We start from the raw sequence: 12709 nt of genomic DNA, 5'->3' as shown, positions 1-12709 counted from the left end.
CACACGAAAGGCGAGGCGAGGTGAGGCAAGGAAGCGATAGACAGTCATCAAAAACAACCATGGGAAAGGGAAAAAGAGAACAGAAGAGACGTTTAGGGGAGTAAATTCACTAAATCGCAAAATTTAAAAGTTTCAAATTTTAAAATTAAATTTTATGGTGATTTTTGAAAAATTGTCGCTAAATTTAGAAAATAATTTAATAATTAAAAAATAATAATTAAATTTTGCAACGACTTTTCAGAAGCTACTGCAAAATTTAGAAAATAATTTAATAATTAAAAAATTAAATTAAATTAATATTTTCCACAATTTTGAAGAATTGTCGCAAAATTCATTAAAAAATTAAATTTTATGATGATTTTGAAATAATTTAATTATTAAAAAATTAAATAAAATTAACATTTGCGACGATTTTAAAGAATCGTCGCAAAATTTTAGAAAATAAATTAATATTCATATTAAAAAGATATAGAATTTAAATAATTTATAAAACAAAATTTTAAAAATACGTTAAAACTCTTCTTTTTATATTCTAATTAATTATTTTTCTTATTTAATTCAATTAATTTATTTTTAATTTATTCTATTATTCTTTTAAAAAATATATTTTTAATATAATCAATTAATTTATTTTTTTAATTTATATTATAAAAAAATTAAAATGTAATTCTGGAAAATAATGGTTAGATTAGTATATAATTAATATACGTTGGTGTATAACAAGGAGGCATCGCAGATCAGATACCTTCGCGCGCACACGTGTCTACAAGGGGTCTTGGCTTTGAAACCGAGGAAAAGGAATGCAACTGAAATTAAATTTCCAACATTGTCATGTGGCGATTAGGCATGCGCGCCCGGGGGGGGGGGGGGAACAACGACGGTTCAAAACCGTGGCAAAATTTATTATTTCGTGGCAATTTTTAAACTGCCGCACAAAATATAATTTGTAGTGGTTACTCCAACGGTTGCTGAAAATCGTAGCTAAATGCTTTGCGATGGCTGTTTTAGTGGCGATTTTGAAAACCAACGCTAAATGCCGATTTTTTATAGTGATTTGTAATTTAATGAGGGGTATTTGGTTATTTATGCGTGTATAACCCAAGGTGTAACCATCTAGAATGTGAGAGGGTAAGCTAGAGAGCTAAACTTAAGGGCTATAAAAATGAAATTTTGTTTTTAAGTATTTTTTTTAAAGGGGTGCAACACGAGGACTTTTTAGGAGGTCACTCATCGTAATACTATTCTCATCCAAACACGCCTAACTTTGAAGTTCTAATGGAATCTAGTGCATTAGTGCTGATATAATCGCACCATAAAATGAAGTTTATGGGTCGAGTTTGTAACTAATCATATTCATTGGATAAGAGATTGCTTTTTAGACTTTGTCTCTTTATGATTTGTTTTTTAGTCATAAGTATTCTCGTTCTTACTTATTAACATAGATTTTATAGAAATGACCTTAATTAAAATGAATTTAAGTTAAATTAACTAATTTTTATTAATCTCTCTTTAATTAGAAATTGTTGTGGGGTGCCTTATAAAAATCAAAGATAAAAATCTCAAATTTCATAGAAATATTCTAAGTAGGCCGAAAACTCGAATGACCCCGAAAAGTCTTACAGGGCAAGAGCTTCCGAGGCAGCCTAGCCCTTAGTATCCCCATGACCTAAAACTCATTTAGAGTCTCTTAGAACTAAGCCATTCGATGACTCCGAAGAGTCTTTAGACTCATCCAGAGAATACTCATCGGGGGACTCTAACCCTGAAGATACCTCCAGACCCTTTGGCCATATCCAATGCCTTTCCTTGAAGAGTCATGAGACTCACATCAGCATGCCACATGTCGTGTGAACCCCACCATCAAATGTCTATAAATACTCGCCCATTTCATGACAAAGAGATTCTTTTGAACCTTCTTGAAGACTTCCATCAGATACACATAACATATACTCATACATACATTCATATTTCCACTTCAAGAAATCATTGTTTGACTTAGGCACTAGAGGGCCTGCGTAGGGAAAATCCTTGCATGCCTTCTAACTGTTTTTGTGTCGCAGACCCTTCTAGTGCCACCCTTTCAAAAACCCTTCAAACTTTGCAAAATGATAACCACCTGAAGACTCTTCAGGAAGCAAGACCCCCGAAAACTCTCAGAAGCCATCTGGAGACTCCCGGCATCCTCTTAGCTCTCCTAGACAGTAGATGGAGCCCGACACCTGTCAACCTTCTTGTGGTACCCCAAACCTTGAACTTTTGGCTTGGACTCTACTTAAATTATTCTCCGAAACAAATAAATTTAATTATTATAATTAGACAATAACAAAAATAATATAAAATATAAAGGTTGGATTCCAATAAATGATGGTAATAGATTGCTCATTTATCTATTTACATACTTATTTAATAAATATTTAAAATATGTCTTAGGCCTATATTCTTCAAATATGAATTTTTCAAACTTATTATAAATTTAAGAGGGTATGTACGTGTTATATTAGTAAATATATAAATAAATTTTATGTCTATAATTTAAAATATAAATTTTTCATCATTATTTTAATTTTAAATGAATAAATGCTAATTCTATATTTGAGGTTGTCAAAGCAAAGGAAAGTTAGACATGAAAAGTATTAGTGGACTACCATTAAGAGATAAGAGATATAATAATATATATAAAAGAACTAGTGGACTGGTGTCACAAGATTAGCCTTGAATTTTAGTCGGCAACCTTGTAATGACTCTAAGTTCACCCACTTAGATCAGCCTACAACCCGATAGGATTTATGCACAATATAAACAGAAGCACACACAAAGAATACTAAAAAATCCCAACTTTATATTCAGATCCGAGAATACAAAGAATGGCTTGAGTTTTGCTCTCTAAAAGTTACCAAATTCACCCACAAAGCCACATATATATGGGCTGTAGAGTTATAAAAGGTTATACCCCATAACCATCCCCTCAAACCTACAAGGGTCACATGCACCACGTGAGAAAACTGTTTACTGGGTAACATGGCTCATCCAGCCGACACCTGTCACCACTGCCTCGGTCGCATGCAGATGTAAAGCCTTCATGGGTGTGTATTGTGTGGATGTACCCTGCATATTGTGAAAGTGCGTGCGCAGTGCCATAATTATTCCCACCTGTTGGCTTTGCCTCTCACCAAGGCTATGTAGATTACCCTAGTGTCCCGCACACCTCGACCAACTCAGCCTGCCAATTTGCCCTACCTTTCTTAACCTGCTTGGTTGCTCTGTGGCTTCTGCTCCATTCAGTCAGGTTCAACCGCATCCATGCGCACTAGCCATGCCAACCGTCGCCTCGTGTGCCGATGCCTTAGCCATGGAGGTCCATTTCTCCGCACATTGTCGCATTCCCTCTCATGCTTGCTCCTACCTTAGCACAGTAACCCTATGCCATCCAACACTTGAGTCTGTCATCCGCCCATATCCCGCTATGACATGCCACTCTTGTGCCATGATGTTTCACAGGAGCCAGGCAACTTTCGGTGAGTTTGCCGAAGACATCACATACCACCTCCACTAGAAGGTTCTGACGGCCTTGTCAGAAATGAAGACAAGTATTGTTGTATGATGTCTTCAAATTGCCATAGAGTTGTATTCCTTTCCTAACTTTCTTCCCCATCTGGAGCTCATTTCCATCTTGCTAAGTATTGCACACACATGTTCTTCTTACTTTCCCCCAACGTGCAATGGTCTAAGATTGCCTCAATTTCACGATCATGATGCACTCGAATAGTTAGAGGGGCCCTGTTAACCTACACCTAATCAGGTGTGTTGTTTTCATAGTAAGGCTTCAAGAAACTCATATGGAAAGTTGGATGTATTTTTAGCCTCTCGGGTAATAGCAATTTATATGCCACAACATCATCTAGTTGCACTATCTCGAAGGGTCCATCAAATCTCGGAATCAGCCCACGATGCACCTTCTTATTGGTGATTTGCTTCTAAATCTGGGGAGTAAGTTTCAGTCATACCTTATCCCCCACAACAAATTCCAAGGGTCGTCTCCCTTGATCAGCATACATTTTCATGTGGCGAGCAGCTTTGTCTAAGTTGTCTTGCGCTTCCTCAAGCATCTCCTGCCTTTCTTTGGCCCATCGGTATGCAACAGGGCATCAACTCATTGCATCCGTCCTAGCCACTTCATGAGGCATCAAAGGTTGTTGACCCATGGTCAATTCAAGCGAACTCCGACCCAATGCTGAAGACTTATGCAAATTATAGCAAAACTTAGTAGTGTCAAAGAGATTTACCCAATTTCTTTGGCTTGCTGTCACATAATGCCTAAGATACTCTTCCAACAAAGCATTCACCCTTTCTGTCTAACCATCAGTTTAAGGATGGTTTGTTGCTGAAAACTTTAACTCAGAACCCATCATGTTGAAGAAGGAAGTCCAAAATCGACTTGTAAGTCTCGTATCCCAATCACTGACCACGTCTTTAGGCTGCCCAAAATATTTAACTACATGCTTGAAAAATAGCTCAACAATGGTCTCAATCTTTCATGCTTTTTGTGTAGCCACAAACACTGCATACTTTGAGAATCGATCTACCACCACCATTATCATGTCTTTTCAATCCACTTTGGGAAAACCTGTTATGAAATCCATCGAAACCGAAACCCATGGTCTTTTAGGGATTGGAAGAGGCTACAACAAACCTACTTCCCTTCTTCTTTCGACTTTGTCTTGCCGGCACACCATGTAAGTCTTGACATAGGCTTCTATGTCATCATCCATCTTGGTTCAATAGTAGTTGTGTGCAAGCAAGGCTTTCATCCTTGTGGTTCTCGAGTGGCCCGCCCATGTCGTGTCATGGGTCTCCTGCATCAGCAGCTGTCACAAGCCTGTGCCACAAGGTACATACAGTCGGTCCCCCTTAGCACACATCAAGCTGTTACTGAGCCAATAGCACCGCACCACACCCTCATTTACCTGTTGTACCAATTTTTTATACTGATTGTCAGCCTTTGCCTGCTCTCGAAGCCAATCTAAGAACAGAGTATTAAAGTTGCTGATGGTTACCACAATCGCTGGCACATGCTTCTTACTCAAAGCATCAGCTACATGATTGCTGGCTCTTGCCTTATGCTACCACACAAAGTCGTTTTCGGACAAAAGTTGCTACCAACATGCCTGATTGGCTGTCAACTTGTTGTATGTTGAGAAATAAGTGTTGGCCACATTGTCGATGCACACCACAAATGCTATCACCAACAAATATACCCGCCACAACTGCAAGCAATGCACCACCGCTAGCATAACCTTTTTACACTACAATAAAACAATAGATTAGAGATGAAAAATTTTGAGACTGAAAAAAATTTCAATCTCACATTAGATACGAAAAAATTTTCGTCTTAAAACCCATCTCAAATTTGAGATGAATTTTTTTCGTCTCTAAATCCGTCTTAATTTTGAGACGGAGTATTTTCCATCTCTAATTCTATCTCAAACTGGGAAAAATCTTAGATGAATTAAAAATATTAAAAATATAGAATTAAATATATCCCAAAATGAAATATATTTAATTAAAGTCTAAATAAATAGACTTAAAATTTAAGTATATAAATTAATATATTTCATGTACATAAAATATATATTAAATGTATAATAAGTAACTATTGGTAATATTTATTAAATGTATACAAAATATTTCTTCTTCGAGAGAGAACAGAGATAAAGGGGAGCATTTTAAAAAAAAAAATAGTATATGAATTATATTTTATTTAACCTGAAAAGTATACTAAATTAAACTGAATTGAATAATATTTAGAGAATATATAAATACTATTCTTATATTGAAAAGATTATATAAATATTCTTAAATTGATGATAGAGTCAAGAAAAACAAATAAAATTTTAAAATCTTGTTATATCACACAATTTTGTAATAATTTTTTGAATTACAAATGTAATGCCCCGCTTTCCCGAGCGCGTTATAATTTTGGACAATTCCGGGACAATAAAATTTTTCTTTCAAACACTAAAGCTAAACCACATCATTCCTCGAATCCGTCCCAGAATTCCCATACATTAATCTCGAAAGAGAATCATTATACACATCAAATACGGAAGCAAAGATCAAAACCTGATATCTTAATATTAATCATAAATAAATTCAACATTCCTCAAAACGTAAGAATTCAAAGTAGTAGAACTTAAATACATGGGCTACATAACATACATTTCATTCTTCATGCACCCTGTTAAGTGCCATTTCATGCCTCATTTATCCTTGAACCTTCTACAATCTCTACCTGGAACATTTGAATATTTCAGGGGTAAAAACCCAATTTAGATGATGAACTATCTAAGTAAGGGTACATAATGTTATATCATGTGTGTATGCAATGTCTTTCATCGTAGGTGTCAACTGCACCTCTCATACTACCTACCATTTTTGCGGCCACCTCTTTCGAAGCCGGGGTATATGGGTGCACCATTGGTAAAGCTGCAGTGCTAGTTCGTACTCCCTACAGCCTCAATGCGAGTGATCAATGATATCAACGTGTATTTATGCATTTCATAGTCGTGTCATGTATGCAGTCTACGTGATAGATACATATCAAAGTATGTCAATATGATGAAAACATTTTCGAGGAACATAAATCATTTACAAACCAAGCATTTTTCATAAACTAACTTTAATTGGGAAGTACCACTTACCTTCTCAAGCTTATCGAGCTACCTCGATATTTGTGCCTGTCTCAAAATTCGTGCATTGCCTCGATTTGCGTGCTAACCTCAAAATTTGCACAAGTCTCTTCAACTTAAGCCTCAAAGCATCCTAATCACAATAATTATTTAAACAAACATTAAAATCTATTTTTCCATAATTTTTGGCATTTTCTTTAATTTTCTTTCTATTTCTTCCTAATTTTCCTCAGTAAATCCAAACTAAATATTTCTAAAATATTTTCTCAAAGATTCTTCTATGAAAATTTATAAAATAATATTCTTGAATTTTTGAAATTTTTTAAGAAATTTTACTCACCTTAACTTAGTATCTCCGGCTTCCTAGGTATACGTGCCCTGATCTCGAAACGCGTGCTCGAACTATTTTCTTGCCCAAAATCTCTGAAATATCATCGAAACATAATTTCCTATTTCTCAGAATTTTTATGAGATTTTTCTCTATTTTTTTTATTTCTTTTATTTTCTTCCTTTTTCTTTTCTTTTCCTCTCATTTTTCTTCTTTCTCCTCCTTCTTCTTCCTCCCGCCTCCCCTGCATCCTGCAACTCCTTTCTTCTTCCTTCTTTCTTTTTTCTTTTTTTCTTTCTTTCATTCTTTTCTTCTTCTTCCTTCTTTTTCTTTTTCTTCTTCTTCTTCTTCTTCTTCTCTTCTCTTCTTCTTCTTCCTCCTCCCCTACACCTGCGCGGACCAGCCTTGCGTGCTACCATGGCTGAAACCAGCCAGCCCAGGCCGCCTTCATTCGCCCTTGCTGCCACCGTTCGAGCCTCCGATCACCTCCGCGTCGCCCACCATCGCTGCACTGCCGCCACTCGAGCCTCCTTGCTCGACGTGGAACTACCATGGCTGCGCCTCCATTCCTCTTCCTCGATCTCTTTCTCCTGCCCAGCCCAAGCTTGAAGCCTCTCTCTCTCTCTCTCTCGCATCTCTTGGACTTCCCCAAGCTCTTGTGTAAGCACCCCCGCCCGGATAGCCTAACCGCCAGGACTACCCGAACTGGAGCGCCTATAGGAGGAGAAAAATAATGAAACACGAGACAAAGACCACCCCGACATGCATACACTAAAATAAGAACAGCGGAAGCAAAGCTCAAGACATGCATGCACTACGGGAACCCCGCTAGCATAGCGGTCACCAGATAAATAAAAGAATACAAACTCCTGTGCCGACACACACGAGACACGAGATATGACCTGGCATAGTTAGAAATAAAAGAATAGACCCTACACAACCATCAGAGTTGACAGAGGTTGACGGGACTGCCTGTACACCATACCGACTCTGTCGCTAACTCCCTTGCTCGGACCCATGCTGGCACTACCTGGAATGATGGAAAGCAAGGTGAGTCGAGAGACTCGGCAAGCATAAGGACGAAAAGGCAGAAGGCTACACAAAACCAGAAATCTCACCCCAGAATAAACCCCCAGGTACACACAAGCCATGAGACACTACAACACAACAGCTCAATAACATAACAAAATAAAAGCACATACCGATCCTTGGGGCCCACATAAGACACTTGGCACCCAAGTCCCATACCAACATGTTGCTGCCCTGAAAGGCAACAAATATCTCTACAAACCTGCGCGCGCAATCCCAGGTCGGTACTCCCGTCACCCGTATCCGTCGGTACTCCCGACAACCGAGCCATAGGCTCCCTCGGAACGGTACTCCCGTCCGAGAACTAAATACTACTAGTATCCATGCAATGCACATAGAAATGCAATGGCGTAGTGAGCATCAACGTGATACAAGGCGCCCATACATCCAGGCATCAGGCCATGCTCCGCCCACATAGTGCCGCGCTGGATGCAACCTAACCAAGCTAGAATGTCCGTGTCCAAGCATACTCAATAAATGAATATCCCAACATGCATCCCGTACCCATGTGCATATCAAATCATGAACAGTAATACAAGGTATCTAATCATGCAGTAAATCACATACCGGTAGAGCTAGTCAACAGTGCCCGATACCGGCCAACAGTTAGTGACTAGGAGTGTCCGCTCGACGGTCCACTTCAGGGCCGTACCGTAGTCTACCCCGACGTCACCAAACGGTTGACCCCTGCCCCACTGCTCAATACCTCTAACCAAATCATAAGTAAATCCAAGAAAAACCGTAAATAAAACCCGCATGACTAGGAACCTAGTTCCCCAACTGGGTTCAGCATCATTCCGAAAGGGATGGGGGCAGTACAAACCCCCGTAGGCTCACAACGAATAAAATTATAGAAGCCTCAGATTTAATTTAAATTAAAACAAATGAATAATAGTTCAACCAATAAGGCAAGGTGCCGAATTAAAGTAAGGGATGTGATAAAATACAGGAAATCACGGGGTTTTACACGGGAATTAAAGAACACGAGGAGAGGGTGAGGAGCTTGCCTGAAAACAGCTGCTTTCAGCCTGTCTTGTGCTCCCGATGCGAATTAAATCATTTCCTGACAAATAACACAACCGGGACTTAAATTAATTATTTCTAACCGCGTAAAATTTATAATTTAAACATATCACGCTCTACTAATTTTTACCCACGTACCTGATGCTCGTAATTAACTGGAATTCTAAACTTGAGTAAATAATTAATTATATACTATTAAGGAACACCAATAGGCATCATATATATATATATATATAAAAGTTGTCCATTTGCAATATACCTATAAACATATATATATATATCAATCTAATTTCTTCCAAGAGATCACACCCAGAAGACACCCATTATTTATCTTAAACCTCCCCCAGTGAACACACACTCACGCACACAGCAACTCACGGCCAAAGGCCACTTAATCTTCCTCACACACATATTCAACACTCACTGCACCTACATGAATACATTACTATATATATATATATATATGTATATAAATCAACACCCACACTTAAAACACTCACAACGAGCACCCCTTGAAAAATAACAGTAAAATTCCTCATAGAGGCCTACCTGAGAGCTGCTTTACAGAGAATAACCATATATATATATCTATATATATATATATCTACATACTTCACCCATACGCACACACCCTCACATACAGAAATATTTAAATTTCAATTTACCTGTATTTTCCTCACAATTCCTCTTGAATTTTCACAATTTTCATCACCCCCTGCGCCTTTCTTCTTCTTCTTCTCTGCTCTTCTTCTTCCTTGCGCCTTTACCCTGCGCACAGCCCCCTCGCGGCCATGCCCAGCCGCCTCTGCGGCTGCCTCCATGCTCACCGCGTGCGCTGCAATTGCCGCAATCGCCATAGCCGCCGCTGAAGCTCCTAGCTGCCACCTTGCGTCACCATGAACCGGCGCTCCAGCCGCCATCGATGGCTGCTCCGCGTCGTCCATGGCTTCCCTGCTCGCTGACTGTCCCTTCTTCACCCAAGCTTGCAGCCATGGCCGCACGAGCTTGCTGGAAGCTCGAACTTGCGGCTTCCACTGTGCACGCCTCTCTCCCTCTCTCGCCCCTGAGCTCTCTCTCTCCTCTGCTTCTCCATTCGTCCAGAAGCTTCCATGAGAGACAAAAGAAATATCAAATTTTGGCCACTTTACTTAATCTCTAAGCACACGAGCACTGCCACAAAATTTAATTAATTTAAACTAATTTAGATAAATTTAATTTATACTTTTATTATTATTATTATTATTTTTTGGGATATTACAATTCTCCCCTCCTTAATAGAATTTCGTCCTCGAAATTCGCGTTCAGTCCATGTCCTCAAGATATACTCATATATCTCATGATAATATCTAACATCTCTTCCAGGACATTCCATATCATCATTTTCCAGTTCCCACAAGTCTGAGTCTACTACTAGACTTAATACACTAGCATATATCCCCGATCCATCACCTCACTTGGACCACGTTATCGCCACTGATACCTTAACCGACTTAAGGAACGTCGTCAATCATAACTCAACATGGTTCGCCTATTACGATATCGTAATCCAACTGTTCCTCAAAACTATCCTGACCACATATCAACTTAAGGGTAAGCTCAAAATTCAGTGACATTCAATCCCAATAATAAACTGATCCACAACCTAAGGCTCAATGCAAATACAACTAACATCAAGTGCAACCGGTAGTGATCGGAGTGGAACCATCCTCAAATAGGACGAAAGGCTAACACTCAGTAACGTGACCTGAACCTGCCACGTACTTACGATCCATGGAAACATGGAAACGATACGACATACTCAATCAAGGGTTCAGCAGCAATATCCTTTAGTCTGACTTTTTCAACTGATTCTTAACTAGATACATAGCATTTTCTCAGCAGTACTTTCTCCCATAATTTACCGTGAATGCTCGGGGTCCTGTGAATAAATAGGGGTAATCATTTAGTCAGAACTATCAAGGGATATACAGTCTCCCCTCAATACATCCCGATATCTAAAATGTCACCAGATGATCTCCCTTCCTTAAAGAATCGATATGCCCAATTGTGGATCCCTCCTACGGCTCATTCGATAACTACCAATGCTCCACCTTGGCCTCCAAACCTCTGTTCATCAAGCTATGGCGGTTGTTTATAGTTACTCGCTTTGTGACCTCTTTCTGGTCAAACCGAAAGCAAACGATCATCAAACCTACAATCGTCCCCTCTGTCTACAAACAATTCATCTCATATGGCCCAACTGGCCACACAAATAGCAGACAGATCGATGAAACTGGGACGACCCACGGTGATCCTTTCCCTCATGGTCTGCACCTCAGGAGTCCAATCCCAACCCCACCGATAGCTAAACTCGTACAACATTAACAAGACCAAAGGTAATTTCTAACCAAAGATACTCGGGATGCTCAACCCATACGGTCCATAAGTGTCACCAGTATGTTAGCCACCTCAAACATCATCAGATGGACTATTTTACCCTAAACCAAGTAACAGGGTAAGGATGGTCTTCCCATTTTATGCACGATTATCCTTGTTCATCCTCAAATCCTTTATTATTTTATTCTATCCTCACCTTCAAAACACAAATGCACCCTAGGGAACATCCTTAATCAAGCTGGATCATTAACGAACCCAGACAGCAATCCATTCTAGTCTTGGTCTCCAGTTTAGAGGGTAACCTTTCCCAGACATGCACTTGAGTATACTCTCATGTTTCGACATACTCTCTATATCTCGGCCTCAAACTTATCATAAATACTTTTGCACCAGGCACACATCTCGGTACCTGCGGGTCTACCATTAACCATCGAACTCCTCTAACACATTCCCACATGGTGGGACCTTTCCATATCACTCCTAGCAAGATCCAATCATGGACCTCCAGCTTACATGCTACCACGACCTCATTTCCCATGAAATTGACGCAAGCCTTTTGCAAGGCATCGACAACGCCTGGCGAGACCAAGGAAACTTCAGACCTCTATCTTTATCGCCGGTCTTAACCAATCCCTAAATACTACAAAGTCATCAGTCAGCCCCAAATGGCCTGGCCACAAATTCAAAGTGGTCGTACAAGTACGACAAGCAATCATTAGAAAACACCTCGGAGTTAGCCCAACAAATCATCTACTCGGGATAAAGAATGTTTATACCTCAAGGCTGCTCGGTTCAATTGTAGGGTCAATCCCTTACTAAGGAAACCTTCTTGGTAAATCTCCAAGAAAATCCAGAGTATCTTTAGCTCACTAACAACCAAGAAGGAATCCAGCCAAACACACCCTTATCATGAGCAACGTACGCCCTAAATGCAGCTTTAATAGTACCTTTAATTACCTTTCTTAGACAAGGTACGTGCTATCTCTAATCTGCATCACCAATAGACAATGATTAGGGACCCAACAAGTCCACCACAAGTCAGGCGTCTGGTCCACTCGGCCTTAGCGAAAATAGTTCGCAACGAACACATCTGATTTGTAATTTCCTTCCCATTGCTACAGATGGCAGATACCGAGCTCCCAGCAAAGAGACCGACAGATAGGAAGAGAACTGGTGTCCGTTGGCCACCGGCCAACAGCTCCCTCAC

At 39.5% G+C, this 12709-nt stretch overlaps 1 pseudogene; it reads right to left on the bottom strand.

Annotated features, from left to right (window-relative positions):
• Nucleotides 1–1194: 1194 nt before the first annotated feature.
• On the bottom strand, nucleotides 1195–1313 carry LOC127809029 (5S ribosomal RNA; annotated as a pseudogene).
• Between the last annotated feature and the right edge of the window lie 11396 nt (nucleotides 1314–12709).

The sequence above is a fragment of the Diospyros lotus genome, chromosome 8 (assembly GCF_014633365.1).
Source record: "Diospyros lotus cultivar Yz01 chromosome 8, ASM1463336v1, whole genome shotgun sequence".
Taxonomy (NCBI): Eukaryota; Viridiplantae; Streptophyta; class Magnoliopsida; order Ericales; family Ebenaceae; genus Diospyros; species Diospyros lotus.
This window is presented reverse-complemented; position numbering and strand designations above follow the sequence as displayed.